The following is an 18,218-nucleotide window of genomic DNA, read 5'->3' on the forward strand; positions in this document are numbered from 1 at the left end:
TGTCTGCTGAGTGACTGGGGGCTGGAGCTTCCCTTCCTGGCCACCTCCTGGGTTTGCTAAGTCTCTCATTCAACAGGCACCTCTCTGTTGTTTGCCGTAGGTGACTGGCCTTTTGCTTGTGAGAAAGAGGTCTGCTCTGTATCTACCCACCTTTGCTGCAGAGCTCTTTGCTCTCCACTTCACTGGGCTTAGATTTCTTCTCACATTCCCTGCTCATTGGGCTGCTGAGTACTATCTCTGCCAGGCCTCTGTAGGGCCCAGTGACACAGCGTGGATGACCAGCCCTGCCTTTGATGGGCTCCCACAGCAGTGGAAGTTGTGGAGAAGAGGAGACATGAAGTCAAGCACGTCACCTTGCACAGCCAGTCCACAGATACTGACCACACAGATAGTCCCAACCGGCTGCAAGGAAAGGTGGGCAGGTGTGGCTAACCCGTAGCTTGGGCTGCTGGGAGGTGGGTAGTGGGAAGGCAGAGAGCCACTCTTTTAGGAGGTGGCAGGAGGCCAGCTGTAGGAGCTGTAGGTGCAACTACAGCTCCTGCGGCACATTTGCTCTCCCCTCCATGTCTGCACTGATGGGGCCCTGGTCCAGGGGAACCAGCTCAGATTCCCACGAACTGCTTGGGTCTTGCACACCATGTGCCGGCCACAGTGACTCAGGGACCTCATACCACATAGGTGCCGCACGCTCTCAGGGACCTCACAAATATTTGCCTTGACATCTTCTAACTTTGTTTTTAACTCAAAGACTGTTGGAGCAGTGAAGGAAAGTGAAGACCACCTGAGAGTGTCACCGGTGAAGATGCCAAGATCAGTGGGAGGATGGAGAGAGTGTCACATGGCAAGTGGCAGAGACAAGCCTGCAGCCCAGGTGTCCTGACACCCACACCCAGGGTCTTTCTGGTGAGCACCGTTTTCCAGGGTGTCAGAGGTAGAACCTGTGGATCAATCCTGGGTCATGCGGAGACCATGTGGCTGTTACTGGAGATTTCCCAGAGGTACCCTGGAGATGTGGACAGGGCCGCTAGCCACAGAGGCTGAGGATTGGAAGGATCATATGGTTCACCCCTGTTTGGCATGCACATTCCTTCTCCATCCTGTCTTTCTACTCCTTGCAGGGATGGAGAATTTACAGCTTCCTAAGCCCACTCATTCCATTTTTGAACACCGTCAGCAGAGAGTTTTTCCTTATGCTATCTCATAAGTCCCACCTGCCACTAGAGCCTTGAAGGAATGCTGGTGAGCTCCGTCCATTACTCATGGAGCAGTAACTATAGATGCTTCTCAAAAGGGTTTCTAAGAGTCCTCCAAGATCAATTAAATGTAAAACCAGCCCCCAGGTAATTGAACCATTTGATCTGTTAAGTAAAATCATTTGTACTAACCTAGTTTAATTATGGGAGACATTACCCCAAAATAATTGTTCTTCCTTAGGAATAGTGCTAGGGCACTCATTCCCACCATCACCATTGCCACGCTATTTTCTTAATTAAGAAATTGACTTGCAATTAAAAATATCTTCATTATCATACATTCCCCAAATCTCTACTCTGTGTTTTTGCTCTCTTTGTAGATGATGTGACTGTTCTTGTCTCCTCCTTCGCTTCCTCTTGACACCATGATACTTTGTTATTTGTGCTCACAGATCATCAGGATGTCCCTGTGCAAGTGCAGATGCAAGACAGAAGATGGTGTGGGAAAATGGATGACTTGGATGGCCCACAGAGCTGTCATTGGTGGAAGAGCTTCACTATTTAACATGTACTTCAACACCTATATGACCTTCCCTCACTCTGGACCTTTCTAAAGCAGAGTGTTGAGGAGGGAGGGGAAAGCCAGCTAAGGACCTTGACTCTGAGTCCTGGCCACTGGGGGTACCAACCTTTGAGAGATTTCCCTCATTTACTTAAATAAGTACTCACCCTTCGTTACCCAGAGATAGTAGCCAACTTCACTGAAATCTAAGTTGATTGTCTAATACTCAGCCCTTTTTTCACCAATTGTACCTGTCCCTACAAAATTATCACTCGGGATATGCATTTAAAGAAAAATTGTGACAAAGATCTTTTGTTCCAAGGGAAGGACCTGCTGTAGTCCCAGATTATGGCCTCAGCATGCCCCTGGAACAGTGGGAGCATTTGGACACTGAATACACTGAATTTAAAAGGACACTTAAAAGGAAAGAGTCAGGAAAGATGGAAGCAGGAGATTAACGAACACAGACTGCAGTCCTCAATCCCACCCTGGACAGGCATCTGGGTATCGTTTGCATCGCCATTAATGCAATGCCTTTTCTACCTTAATATTGTCAAAATACAGTCCTGCTGTATGCTGCAAGTTTTTCCTTATAGAAAAAACAGTTCTAAAGAAAAAATCACCAGGTGACCATCTGGTTGACTGTGCCTTCAATTAGCAGCCAGACACCCTGTTGGATGTCCTCACTGACTTAGGGCAGTCTTGCTGTGGCCACTGGTGCCACACAGCGAAGGAATAGAAGTGTGGATCTGTAACTTGTTCTCACAATGAGGAAAGTGCAAGTTGGATGGTACAGGGAATTAGCACAGGTAAATCTGGTGACTAGCTTTGCTAATGCAATTGTGAAGAGTTGTCAAATATATACTTCCATTCATGCTTCACACATGTAAACATATTTGGGAGCATTACTTTGCCAAATTTTTGCAAATTTTGGGATTAAAAATATAGCCTTATACTTTCCTGTGGTAGGCTTTAAATAGAGTATCATTCAAAGGGAGGAAAGAATATTCCAGTAACTCTGACTCCTTAAAATAAGACTTTCCTTTAAACCAGTGGAAGGAATGGGCTCTGTGGCTGGCTACTGTCATCTCAGCACATGGAGAGGCTGAGGTGGGAGGATTGCTTTAGCTCAGGAGGTTGAGATCATCTTGGGTAACATTAAGGAGATCCCCATTTCTTTTTTTTTTTTTTTTTGAGACGGAGTTTCGCTCTTGTTGCCCAGGTTGGAGTGCAATGGCGCGATTTTGGCTCACCGCAACCTCCGCCTCCGGGGTTCAGGCAATTCTCCTGCCTCAGCCTCCTGAGTAGCTGGGATTACAGGCATGCGCTACCATGCCCAGCTGATTTTTTGTATTTTTAGTAGAGACGGGGTTTCACCATGTTGACCAGGATGGTCTCGATTTCTTGACCTCGTGATCCACCCGCCTCGGCTTCCCAAAGTGCTGGGATTACAGGCTTGAGCCACCGCGCCTGGCCCAGAGATCCCCATTTCTTAAAAAAAGAAAAAGAAAAAAAATACCAATCGAAGCTTTTAATTTTCATTTCCCTAATGATTAGTGATGCTCAATGCTGAGCATTTTTTCATGTACCTATTGGCTGTTTGTGTTTCTTCTTTTGAGAAATGTCTGGTCAGGTCTTTGGACATTTTAAAATCAAGGTATTTGTTTTCTTCCTATTGAGTTGAGTTTCTGTTATATTTTGGATATTAACCCCGTATCAGATGTATGGTTTGCAAATACCTTTTTCGCATTTTGTGGGCTGTCTCTTTGCTTTGTTAATTGTTTCCTTTGCTGCACAGAAGCTTTTTAGTTTAATGCTCTAGTTTGATAGATACCATTTATCTATTCTTGCTTTTGTAACCTGTGCATACAGGGTTATATCCAAAAAATTATTGCCAAGACCAATTTTGTGGAGCTCCCCGCTACATTTTATTTTAATCATTTTATAGTTTCAAGTCTTACATTTAAGTCTTTAGTTCATTTTCAGTTGATTTTTGTCTATGGTGTGATATAAGAATCTAATTTCATTCTCATGCATGTTGTTTACCATGTATCCTAGCACCTTTTATTGAAGAGGCTGTCCTTTTCCCATTGTGCATACTTGTCATCATTATTTAAAATAACTTATCCACAAGTGTGTGGATTTATTTCTGGATTTTCTATCCTGTTTCACTGGTAACCATGTCTGTTTTTATACCAGTACTGTGCAGTTTTAATTACAACTGTTTTTTAATATGTTTTAAAATCAGGGAGTGTGATTCGTTCTTTTCCCCCAAGGTTGTTTTAGCTATTTGGGGTCTTTGTAGTTTCATATGAATTTATGGATTTTTTTCCATTTCTGTGAAAATGATAGGGATTTTATTGAATCTGTAGATCACTTTGTGTGCTATGGGCATTTTCACAATATTAATTCATCCAATCCATGAACACAGGAAATCTATCTGTGTTTTCTTCAGTTTCTTTCATCTGCATTTTATAGTTTTTGATATATAGGTCTTTTATCTCTTTGGTTAAATTTACACCTAAGTATTTTATTTTCTGTTGCTACTGTAAATGAATTTGTTGTATTAATTTCCTTTTTAGATAGTTTTGTTATTAGTATGTTAAATGCTACTGATTTTTTAAATGTTGATTTTGTATCCTGCAACTTTAGTAAATTTATCATTTCTAATAGCTGTGTGTGTGTGTGTGTGTGTGTGTGTGTGTGTGAGTGTGTATGTGTGATGAAGTCTTTAGGGTTTTCTGCATACAAGATCATGTCATTAGCAAATACAGACAATTTCACTTCTTTCTTTCCTATTAGCATGCTTTTCTTTCTTTCTCTTGCCTAATTTCTTTGGTTAGGACATCCAGTACTATGTTCAAAAGAAGTGGTAAGAGTGGGTATGCTTGTCTTGTCCTGATCTTAGAGGCAAGTTTTTCAACTTTTCAGGTTAAGAATGATAGTCCTTTATGTGGAGGGACATTCCCTCTATGCCTCATCTACTGAGAGTTTTCCTCATGAAAGGATGTTGAGTTTTGTCAAATCCTTTTCCTGTATCTATTGAGATGATTGTATAATTTTTATCCTTCATTTTGTTAATGTGTTGTATCACACTTATTGATTTGCATATGTCGAACCATTCTTGTATCCAAGGGCTAAATCTCTCTTGTTCATGGCCAATACTTCTTTTAATGTGTTCTTGCATCGAGTTTGCTAATATTTTGTTGAGAATTTTTGCATCTATGCTTATCAGGAATATTGACTTCTAATTCTTCTTTTCTTGTAGTGTATTTGATATCATGATAATGCTAGCTTACTAAATGAGTTTAAAACTATTCCCTGTATTTTGATTTTGATATTGCCTCATACCTGCTAGACTCACTTTTATCAAAAACATGAAGAAAACAAGTGTTGGAAAGGATGGGAAGAAAAGGAAACTCTTATACCTTGTTGATAGCAATGCAAATTAGAACAGCTATTGTGAAAAACTCTTCTCGTTGAGTTGCCTCAAAAAGAAAAACTAAAAATAGTCACCCAGTAATCCCAATTCTGGGTATATATCTAAAGGAACTGAAATCAACATGCGGGAGGCGTATCTGAACTTACGTTTATTGCAGCCTTATTCACAATAGCCAAGATATGAAAACAGCCTAAGTGCTCATCAACCACCAGTCAATACCCACCGACTGGTTTAAGAAAAATTAAGACATATGCACAGAGGCAGAATATTCAGCCTAGGAGGAAATCCTGTCATTTGTGTTAACATTCATGGATCTGAAGGACATTATGCTACATGTAATAAGCCAGTCACAGGAAGACAAATACTCCATGATCTTTCTCATATGTGGAATCTAATAAAGTTGTGGCAATCTAAAATTACATTAATAATAAATTCTTTCAAATAAAAAAGCAATTGGAAGAAGAACATATAATATGATGGAAGGTATCAGGATGGTGGAAATAAACTAGCCAATGAGAGGACAGCTTGAGACTTCCTGCATGTCATCATGTGTATTAATGAAAGATCAGTGGAGGGAAAAGGGAGAGTTGTATTTTCTAAACAAAAATACACAAACAATCTACAGATGAGAGAGTCATGGCCTCCAGTACAAGTGAAAGTGTGACATGCTCTCTTCACACAAAGAGAAGGTTAAAGTTTTATAAAAAGAAGAAATGTTATATATTGTTCTGTGAGAAATTTCATAGGCACCAGTAAGGTTCTGAGGAGCTGGCAAGCCCTGATTGGTGAGTGACAACGGTGAACAAAGCTAGTCTGAGAGTTGCAGCAGATCATTCAAGAGTCACTGGGTAACACTGATTTCGGGTTACCACAGGCAGTTTTAGCTGCCAGGCTCGCGGATAATTATATTTTTGGAGTAATAATATTTTGTGGCCTGAGTGCTTTCTGTTTCTGGCTTCTTACCTTGGTTTTAGTCAGGTGTGACAAGAATGACTCAATTTATGTGATCGACTTTCGCATGTACAGGGGGTTCTAACTCCAGGAGTGGTGTATAATTGACTTGGTGATGTTGCCTGAGTCCCCTAAAGTTGGACCTCTGCCCAAGTGAGATGCACAGATCCAGGACCCCTAATGATCTTTCTAGCTAAGACCCTGTAATTCCAGTCAATTCAAAAGGAACACAACCATGCTGGAGATCCTTTGAATGATAGTTTTGGGAATAATTGGTAGGAAATCCTCAGGACCAGTCCCTAGAATTGAGTCTTGTCTTTTGTGGAGATTTAGTGCTATTTTTAGGCAGGCTGGTGCTTTCAGCCCAGCCCAAGTTCTCGGAGAACTCACCTGTGGAATTGAGCTGGGCAGCGAAGCCAAGATAGGGAACAACAGGATGGAGCCCTTAGGTCTCAGAATCCTCACCGGCCCCTTGTTCAACAGTTCATCCTACAAGTGTGCTTCCAGTGTTTTTTCCCAGCTGAAAACTTTTCCTCCCTGTCTTCTGCTTGTCTTTGCCATTCCTAAAGCAGAATTTGGACCTAGCTGGCAAAACAGGAAACATCTATCTCTCACTTAGCCGGAAATAGCTAGTCACTTGCATGGCTACCCAAAGGATTATGGATAAAAAACAAAGTTGAGAATGTGTTTGGGGAAGAGTGAACAGTTTGATATGGAGGCACATTGTGGCCAGCATAAGCCAGGGGCCCCTGCACGAAGAATCTCATCTCATTGTTGGGGAGATCAGCCAACCCACAGAGAACAATCAGAAAGTAACCAAGTGCTAGACTGGCTATCAGAGCAAGGGAGTGGCATCACTGGAGAGGATGCACAGAGACCTCAGGTGTGAGCAGGCCTGGGGAGGGGACGAAGCGTTAGAGCAGGAAAGAATGGAGAGCACACCTGCCGGCGGACGGGGTGGTCCAGGCACATGGCTGAGTGTACACTGGAACAAGGGGCAAGTCACAGTTCCTTAGAGGCTTCTTTTTTTTGAGACAGGGTCTCCCTTTATCACCCAAGCTGGAGTGCAGTGGGTCCATCTTAGCTCACTGCAGCCTCTACCTCCCAGGTTCAAGCGATCCTCTTGCTTCATCCCTGAAAGTCACAGGTGTGTGCCACCGTGCCCGGCTGATTTTTTGTATTTTTCATTGAGAAGGGACATCACCGTATTTCCCAGGCTGGTCTTGAACTCCAGAGCTGAAGTGATCTGCCCACCTCAACCTCCCAAAGTGCTGGGATTACAGGCATGAGCCACTATGCCTGGCCTCCAAGAGGCTTCCTATTGAGAGAATGACAGGTTGATGAGGTATCCCCTAGTTATGGGCAGCCTGGAAAGTCATAGGTCAGCCCTGCCTCTTGGAAAGATCACAGGTAAGTAGCATCTCTAAGCCTCTGTTGCCTCATCTATAACATAGAGCTAGTTGCATTCCTATCTTACAGGGCTGCTGTACAGATTTTGAATGCATAACACACAAAGTTCTTCCCCCAAGTTGTGTACAGACAAGAAAGTAAAACTGTTATGTGCTTTATCATTTGTTCTAGAAATGTATCAGACACTTTAGGGGACCCGATATGGATCTTCCCTTAATTACAGTACTATTAAGTTATAGTATACTTATCAAATACAGGTATGTAGACAGAATTACAAAGTCTAAGTTGATAAATCCCCTAGGAGAGACACAGATAAAGTAGAACTGGAATAGGAGCAAGGAGCAAAAACTGCTTCTGTCTGAGTACATGCTGGGCTAGGGAGTCTGAGTTTTATTTGGTGGGAGAGGGAGCTGCTGTGTGAGGGAATGGTGGCATGCAGCAGAGCAGCTGGGGAGAAACACTGAAAGACTGCCAGCGGGAGCCAGCCAGGGCACTGTGGCAGGCATGGAGATGCGAGGGCCCGAGGTCTGGCAGAGGACAGTGGTAATGTGGGGCAGATGTAGAAGAATGAATGTATGCCAAAAGCATTTGCAAAGGACAGGCCTGATGGGAGATAGAACACACAGGATAAAAAATGGGAGGGAAACAAAGATAATGCCAACATTTTGATCCTGAAAGACTGGCAGGGTGGGGTTGCCCTTTGCTGGAATTATCTGTGGGACAACAGCACTTTCTCCTTAACACCAGTGCAGGTCCACATGCACAGCCCTTGTCACATTGCTGTCCATCTGCACATCAGATGATAGCACCTGAGTTTTATTTGTAGTAGGGACACTTTGGGGGGTCTGTCCAGCACATGAGAGCTCTTCCTGCTCCCTCACAACAGCAGTGTGTGCTCGTTTTTTTATTTTTTAATTTTAATTTTTTAATTGCATTTTAGGTTTTGGGGTACATGTGAAGAACATGGAAGATTGTTGCACAGGTACACACATGGCAGTGTGATTCACTACCTTCCTCCCCATCACCTATATCTGGCATTTCTCCCCGTGTTATCCCTCCCCAGCTCCCCACCCCCCGCTGTCCCTCCCCTATTTCCCCCCAACTGACCCCAGTGTGTAGTGCTCCCCTCCCTGTGTCCACGTGTTCTCATTGTTCAACACCCGCCTGTGAGTGAGAACATGCGGTGTTTGATCTTCTGCTCTTCTGTCAGTTTGCTGAGAATGATGGCTTCCAGGTTCATCCATGTCCCTACAAAGGACCCAAACTCATTGTTTCTTATGGCTGCATAGTAGTCCATGGTGTACATGTGCCACGTTTTCCCTGTCCAGTCTATCATCGATGGGCATTTGGGTTGGTTCCAGGTCTTTGCTATTGTAAACAGTGCTGCAATGAACATTCGTGTGCATGTGTCCTTATAGTAGAACAATTTATAATCCTTTGGATATATACCCAGTAATGGTATTGCTGGGTCAAATGGAATTTCTATTTCTAGGTCCTTGAGGAATCACCACACTGTCTTCCACAATGGTTTAACTAATTTACACTCCCACCAACAGTGCAAAAGTGTTCCTATTTCTCCACATCCTCTCCAGCATCTGTCTCCAGATTTTTTAATGATTGCCATTCTAACTGGCGTGAGATGGCATCTCAATGTTGTTTTGATTTGCATTTCTCTAATGATCGGTGATGAGCATTTTTTTCTCCATTTATTTATTTTATTGCATTTTAGGTTTTGGGGTACATGTGAAGAACATGCAAAATTGTTGCATAGGTACACACGTGGCAGTGTGATTTGCTGCCTTCCTCCCCATCACCTACATCTGGCATTTCTCCCCTTGCTATCTCTCCCCAGCTCTCCACCCCCCACCGTCCCTCCCCTATTTCCCCCCAACTGACCCCAGTGTGTAGTGCTCCCCTTCCTGTGTCCATGTGTTCTCATTGTTCAACACCCGCCTAAGAGTGAGAACATGTGGTGTTTGATCTTCTGCTCTTCTGTCAGTTTGCTGAGAATGATGGTTTCCAGATTCATCCATGTTCCTACAAAGGACACGAACGCATCCTTTTTTATGGCTGCATAGTATTCCATGGTGTATATGTGCCGCATTTTCTTTGTCGACTCTATCATTGATGGGCATATGGGTTGGTTCCAAGTCTTTGCTATTGTAAACAATTCTGCAATGAACATACGTGTGCATGCGTATTTATAATAGAATGATTTATAATTCTTTGGGTATATACCCAGTAATGGGATTGCTGGGTCAAGTGGAATTTCTATTTCTAGATCCTTGAGGAATCGCTGTACACTGTTCCACAATGGTTGAACTAATTTAGACTCCCACCAACAGTGTATAAGTGTTCCTATTTCTCCACATCCTCTCCAGCACCTGTCATCTCCAGCATCTGATTTTTTAATGATTGCTATTCTAACTGGCATGAGATGGATTTGTTTTCTTCCCTACCTTACCTGTTGTGTTGAGAGTCAGAAGGAGGAAGGCAGAAATTTAAGACACATACAAGTACTGTGACAGCACATAGATCACTGTGATTTAAAAGAACTTACCTCTCAGGTTTTGTATTAATCCTCCAATGGTGTGTGGATTGTTTCTACCCGTTTGCTTACCCACTTAGACAGAAAACTACAAGAGAGCTGTCATCTGTCACTGAAAACTTCTCAGTGATGAGGTAACCCAATCCCCTTACCTCACGTAAAAGCCACTTTTGATCTTGCTTAATGCTGTTGCCTACAATCTGGCAATGTACCCCATTTCCCAGACTTTGAATCTGTGACCACGATAATGTCAGAACTTCCATAACTTCACATTCTTTCTCTCCCACCACAGCAGGAATCTACCTCCAGAGATACTTTCCTCTTCACTTTGACCCATCAGTTGTTTACTTCCAGCTGCTTCCTCAAATGCAAACATGGAATCCAGTGGCTCTGGGGTTATTTCATGACTGCCTCTCTGTAAGCACAAAAAACCACATGGATTGGTGGTGATGTGGTCCCTGCTTCTTTTGTGTTGCATTTGACACCATGTAATTTCATTGGGTATTTACTTGATATTCATGAGGGCAGAGGCCCACCTTAAACTGTTGAATCCCCGGGGTCCAGTTCAGGAGCTCAAAAATCATTTATTGAATAAAACATAGATAAAAGTTGCCATTTTAGCCAGGTGTTTTGTTTTGGTGTGTGTGTGTGTGTGTGTGTGTGTGTGTGTGTGTGTGTGTGTTTGAGACAGTCTCTGTCATCCATGCTGGAGTGCAATGGTGCAATCTTGGCTCACTGCAGTCTCCATCTTCTGGGTTCAAGTGATTCTGCTGCCTCAGCCTTCCAAGCAGCTGAGGGCTGTAGAGATGGGCACCACCATGCCCAGCTAACTTTTGTATTGTTTTAGTAGAGATGGGGTTTCACCATGTTGGCCAGGCTGGTCTTGAAATCCTGACCTTAGGTGATCCACCATCTCAGCCTCCCAAAGTGCTGGGATTGCAGGCATGAACCACGGTACCCAGCCGTTTCTGTCTTTTTTAAAGAAACTAGTCTTGGTCTGTCACCAAGGCTGGAGTGCAGTGGCTGGATCATAGCTTACTTCAGCCTCAAACTCCTAGGCTTAAGAAATCCTCTTGCCTCAGCCTCCTAAATAGCTGGGACTATAGGTATGAGCCACCATGCTCGGCTAATTTTTATTTTTATTTTTAGATGCAGGGTCTTGTTATGTTTCCCAGGCTGATCTGGAACACCTAGCCTCAAATGTTCTTTCCACCTCAGCCTCCTGAGTAGTTGAGATTATAGGCATGAGCTATCACACTTGGCTCAGTTTAACATTTTACATATATAGTTGTGTGACGTAAAGTATATTCACATTGTTGTGCAACCACCACCACCGTACATGACTAGATATTTTTTATTTTCCCAGTGGAAATGCTGTATCCAATAAACCATAAGTCCCATTCCCCTCTCTGACCAGCCTCTGAAAACAAACATTCTGTGTTCTTTCTCTATGAATTTTACTCTGCTAGGATAATGACAGAAATGGAATCACATAGTATTTGTATATTTGTGACATTTCACTTAGTATAATATTCTTAAGATTTATTCCTGTTGTAGCATGTATCAAAATTTCCTTCCTTTTAGAAGCTGAATATTTCATTGTATGAATATACATTATATTTATCCATTCATCTGTTTATAGACATCTGAATTGATTTCATCTCTTGGTTATTGTGAATAGTGTGCTATGACAATGGGTGTGCAGAAATCTCTTCAAGACGCTGCTTTTGATTCCTTTGGATATACTTCCAGATGTGGGATTACTGGATTATATGGTAGTTGTATTTTAATTTCTCAAGAAATTAAAATACAATATTATTTATTGTATTTTAATTTATTGTACTATAAAATAAAATAAAATGCTATATTATTTTATAGTCCTAGAGAAGTGCATGAGCATTCCAATTTGTCTGCATTCTCACTGACGCTTGGGTTGTTTTTTTCTTTTCTTTTTAAATCCTAGCCAACCTAAAGTGTATGAAATGGTATTTTATTATGGGGTTGACTTGCATTTCCTAACAACTAGTAATGTTGAGCATCTTTTTATGTGCTGATTAACCAGTTGCATATCTATAGAGAAATGTTAATCATGTCTTTTGTTCATTTTTAAAATTGTTTTATTTGGGTTTTGTCATTTATAGAAATTTTAAAAAATATATTGTGGATATTAACCCCTTATCATATATACAATTTGCAAATGTTTTCTCTCTTTGTGTAGGTTTCCATTTCACCCTGGTGATAGTGTTCTTTGAAGTGTGGAAGTTTTATGTTTGAGATAATCCCATTTTTTTTTGTTGTTGCCTGTGTTTTTGGTGTTATATCTAAGAAATAATGATCAAATTCTGGTTATAAAGCTTTTCCTCTATGTTTTCTTCTAAGGGTTTTAGTTTTATAGCTTTTAACTCCTTCTTTGATCCATTTTTGAGTTATTTGTTGTATATAAAGTGAAAAGATATCTTTATTATTTTGTATGTAGATATCAAGTTTTCCCAATAACACTCTTTTTTTGGAAATCATATGACTATATATACATATATATGAAGGTTTATTTCTAGGCTCTCGATTTCTATTTGATTGATCTCTATGTCTGTCTTTATGCAAGAACAACACTGTTTTGAAACTTATAGTAAACTTTCAGATAAGAAAGTGTGAATCCTCCAATTTTCTTCTTTTTTAATATTGTTTTGATCATTCAAAGTCTCTTGAGATTCTACATGACTTTTCAATTGGATTTTTTAATTCCTCCAAAAATATCTTTGGGATTTTAGCAAGATTGTATTGAATCTATAGACCACTTTGGATAGTACTGACAACAAAATAGCTTCATTGTCTAGGGATCTACCCATGGTTGTCTCACACTGAGAAAAAATTTAGGGTATGGATATGAGATGTTGACTACCCCCTGTGGAGGTCTGGCTTTCAGACCTGGACTCAACAATGGATGAATAAATGCACTCTCACACCACTGCAGTGATTCAAGAGGGCTAGGGATGGTCATCAGCTGCTTTCAGAGGGTGAAATGCAACCAATCAAACGTGACTCCCTCTCCATGGTGACATTTATTCAGTCAGATTTTAAAACAGAAGTTCTAAGCCAACACACGTGGATAATTAACAGGGTTAAAAGATTGGTTTTACAAATGATAAAAGCTTTAGGTTCCAGGCCCAGAGTAAACACTATTAACAGGGAATTCCCCTTTGATCTCCCCTGAGAGGACCATCCAGCACAAAGTTTACATGAGTGAACAGAGTAGAGACAAAGGGATGTGGGGTAAACAGACTTAAACCGGGAAATCCTCTTATCATCCCTATCTTCTCCCTAACTTAATGGACCCACCGCCTTCAGCCTGTCCCAATAAAACATTTCAGCCTTCCAAAAGGTTTGAGACTAAAATGTATAACTTTCCCTAATATTTTCCATAATATTTTGCAAGCCACTGCAAGTGAATTCTGACATCTCCCCCTTCTTTTGTTATTAAAATTAGGCTCTGCTGTCTGCTGGAAACTGATGCATTGAGCCATGGGTCTGTCACATGAGGTGGTCCTTGCTTTTATTCCATCTTTGCATCCTAGGATTAATAAATAACATGAGACAATTATGAGTACAATTTGCAACATTCTTTCCCAGTTAAAGAGCAACTCTCAGGAATGGTGGTTGAACCAGGAGAGATGATCTTGCATACCTTTTTATTGTTTTTGGCCAGACTATCTACAAAAGCAGCTGTTTGTATTGACTTAGTAATAGGTGGCACTGCCACACTTGCAGTTGCAGGATGACTATGGCTGAGACGATAAAAGTCATAAGTGTAACTATGAATTTTTTGTGTTTGACCTGTAGTGTTATTTGGCATTTCAGTTTACTGTATGCCATTACTGAGGAACTTCACTGGAGGTATGTTAATCTCTTAGTTAAGCTGTTGCATTATTAGAAGCTGTGAAGGAAATGTTCATTTAAGTTACGGGCTAGAAAAAATGTAGATTAGAAGATGAGCTTGATAGAGGGCAGCAAGTACAGATTGCAGGCAGAGTGAAAGAATAAAAAGTAAACAAATCCTAAGCACAATTCACTTAGACTTTTGTGTTGTCCTCTCCAGCATTTCTCAGGTGATATCCAGGACTTGTGTGGTTTGAGAAAGCTGCATTGTTTTGCAGGGTCTCTTTTAGGCTGGCTTGAGTTTTTTCTCCTTTCCATCCTTCGATGAAGACACAGTTTCTTGGCTGGTGCTGGCGTACTGGAAATTCTAGGAGTTGTGACTATGCTAAGAGAGTTTTAATAACATTTGTAAAAGAGCATGTTAGTGCTTTAAGAAAAACATGTTGTGCTTTATTTTAATGTCCAGTTCACAGAAAAATTGGATGATACTTCTTTAACTTTTAACTAATATGTTTACAAACAGAATTTTTTTTTATGGTTCATGTTTTTAAACTTGCTTAAACTTTCAAAACAAAATTTATACAACCTACCTGCATAAATTTTCTTCTATAACATTTTTTACAACTTTCACTGACAAACTTAGACATGTTTTAACTTTCTTTGGTTTATAACCTTCCTTACTAAAGGTGCAATCTTATAACTTTCTTAATATTTATTTCTTTACTTTATCTCTCTTTTGTCTTACTTTCTGTGCCTTTCTTTCTTTGCCTTCCCTACTTCTTTCTCTCTCTCTCTTTCTCTTTGTTTTTTTTTACACTATCTCTTCCTTAAAGGTATTTTGATGACATCAGGATTATATCTTAGCAGCTGAGTGTATAATTCACTAACATGGCAAGCTGAAATTGGTAACATGAATTTTAAAAGGAAATTAGAAAACATCTCTGGAAGCAGAGATTTAAATAATATACTTTAACCATGCGCTTAAAGCTATAGGCAGAATAGCTTAAATCTTGCAATTGAGTTTTCAGGATGACAAAATTTATGGACTTTAAACTATTTTGAAAACAGTGACTTAATCACTAAGCAAAGGCCATCTCTAATCAATCTTTCACACATATGTTTTCACCACTCCCACATACAATTTTCTTTTACTTTCTGAGAATGGACACAATTTTTACTTCTGAATTTAACAAATATTATTTAATTTGGCTTAAAGTTTTCCTTTAAAGGATAATGTGTGTTTTTACATGCTTAGCTTTTAATTGCTTTTCAACTAATTCATGGGCCTTCTTTTATAACTGATAGAAATTTAGCATCTAAATTTACAAAATTAGGGGTAAATAAGGCTTGTGCTAGTAGTGTTGCCTTTTAAGGTAGAAAACAGGTGCTGCAACATATCAGTTAATTAGGAATTTTTTTTCTACTGAGGAGCAAGGCTATATGGCTGGCTTTTAATTGCTTTTTACTAAGTCATGGGCTAGCTGTAATTTTTCTCCTTTCAGAGGTTACTGTTTTACTTAAGTTGTATTTTAAAAGAGCCACATTAAAAGTAGGGTTGGAATAACAATAGTGGCTAATGTCAGAAAAAGGTTTTACAAATTCTTACATTTTACTTAAACCTTAGCAGGGAATTATAATTTCAGATGCCGCTTGTATACAAAGAACAAAATTTCACTGTGGGACTCCTGCAAAGCAGTGTTAGCAGTGTGAGTTCCTGTACGGCAGCCATGCTGGTCCCACACAGGTGCTGCTCCCTGCTTTCCACTTGTGCTGCTTACTCCCCCAGCCCAGGTGGTAGCCAGATGGGTGGAACTTCCCTACCAGAGCCTTTCCCCCCCCTTTTTTTTTTTTTGCTTGGCTGTGGCTCAGCTTGTAATGCCTTTTTCTTATCTTATTATAAACATACATCTGATTGCCTTGCCAATTATCAATTACTGGGCAAGCTAAGAGTTCTTTCTGTAATGCTGCTTGCTTAAGACAAGTTCCTATTGCTGTAGTGTTTCTTTTGTCCTTTTTACTACTCATTGGATGCCTTTGTGTATGATTTTTCTTCACTTGTTTCCAGAGCTTTACGTCCAGTGTGCTCTTTGCCAAGAACCATGGGCCTTGAGAAACAGCAGCTTGTATTGCCTGATACTGTTTTTGTTGTGCTGATAACTGCTGTCCCATGATAAACCCTAGTCTGAAATGATGCCTCCCTGAGCTTGGCAATCCCCAGTGGGTACCAAGGACTTACTGACTACTTGACCTGGCTGCACAGCCCTCTTTACTTTCTGGTCTCAGGAGGTCTGTTGTTTCTTCTTCCCAGCGATGATCATGTTGGTTCACTTCACATTGGAGTGCCTGCTGTGATGGGTATCACATTGGGATCACCACCTGAGATGTTGACCACCACCTGTGGAGGTCTGGCTTGCAGATCCTGACTCAATGATGGATGAATAAATGCACTCTCAAAGCATTATAGTGATTCAAGTGGACTAGGGATGGTTGTTGGCTGCATTCAGAGAGCAAAATGCAACCAATCAACCAAGACTCCCTCTCCATGGTTTCATTTATTCAGTCAGATTTTACAAGAGGTTGTAAGTCAAGACACTTGTGGATAATTAACAGGATTAAAAAAGTGGTTTTACAAATGATAAAAGCTTTAGGTTCTGGGCCCAGAGTAAACACTATGAATGGGTAATTAGCCTTTGATCTCCCCCTGAGAGGACCATCCAGCCCAAAGTTTACATGAGTAAACAGAGTAGAGACAAAGGGATGTGGGGTAAACAGACTTAAACTGGGAAATCCTCTTATCATCCCTATCTTCTCCCTAACTTAATGGACCTGCTGCCTTCAGCCTGTCCCAATAAAACATTTCAGCCTTCCAAAAGATTTGAGACTATCTATAACTTTCCCTAATATTTTCTGTAATATTTTGCCAGCCACCCCGAGTGAATTCCAACATGGATGCACATGAGGAGTGGGTTTAGGAGCACAAAGTTTAATATACAAAAAGGAAGACAGAGAGAAAAAGCTTCATCATGGTGAGAAAGTGAGCCACCCAAGAGTGGGTTTCTGGTTTGGGGTGGAACACAATTGATTTTTACAGTGGGTTGAGGAGGTGGTGATTGATTTATATGGGACCCAGGGGATTGGTTTGACCAGATGTGCCATTTACATAGCCCTTGGAAAGATTTGCCTTCCCACTCTAGTCTTTTATTATGCAAATACAACTTCTACCTGGCAGTAGCCATGATACTTGCATATGCGGTTTTACCTGGATGGTGCCATGACATGTGCACATGTGGTGACAAGGAAAATGGAGCAGGAACCACAATATTGTGGTTCTTAGTTGCCTACATTTGCATATGCATATCTATGCTTGCAGCCTGACCCTTTGGCTGTTTTCTGTTATAAATAGTTTGGGGGCTTCATTTTGTTAAAGGAAAATTCCACTGAGAACTCTTTTATCCTTTCTAGCTGCCTAAAAATAATTTCTTAATAACCCCGGTATTAATAAAATCTACCCTTTCAATTTCTAAATGTTGTTTGTATTTACATTTATTTGTGTCTTCTTTAATTTGTTTCAGCAATATTTTACACTTTTCAGCATTCAAATCTTCTGCTTCCTTGGTTAAATTTGTTTCTAAGCATCTTACGTTCTTTGATGTTATTATAAATCATTTTTCTTAATGTTTTATTAAGTTTTTCCTATTATTTGTGCATAGACATTCCTAGTTAAAGCCTGAGAGCTGTATAGAAATAAAGACAACTAAAATAAGAATAAACAGAGGCTGCATATTAAGAGTTTGCTAGAGCAGGAGAGTCAGCTAATTGCATTTTGCATGAACTCAAAAGCAGGCTGGGGAGTGGGAAAGTTTTGTAGTGAACAAGAGGGTGCAGGTGTGCAGTTGATTTCATGCTGTTGACATTGGGACACTAGAGATGGCTAACAAGCAGTAAGGTATTCTCCATGATTCTAGGTTAGGAAAGTCTATTTGGCTTTCTCTGGTTGGTTCTGTGTTGGAAGCCAGGGCAAAAATAAGGGCAGCTGCAGTCACTGACTATGTCCTGACTGGTTTGGACTGTTGGCTGCAGAGGTTTCCAGTGTAACTTTCTGGGCTGTTTGCTCTAGAGGATGTGGGTCAGAGCCTTTCTGAATTTGTCACTAACAAATGTATGCATGCTTGTGAGTGGTTCCAAGGGCAAAAACACTTAACAACAGGGTTAGTAAGTCTCTCCATGTCTTATTCATGG

The sequence above is a fragment of the Sapajus apella genome, unplaced genomic scaffold, assembly GCF_009761245.1.
Source record: "Sapajus apella isolate SASKATOON/1434 unplaced genomic scaffold, GSC_monkey_1.0 scaffold65, whole genome shotgun sequence".
Lineage (NCBI taxonomy): Eukaryota > Metazoa > Chordata > Mammalia > Primates > Cebidae > Sapajus > Sapajus apella.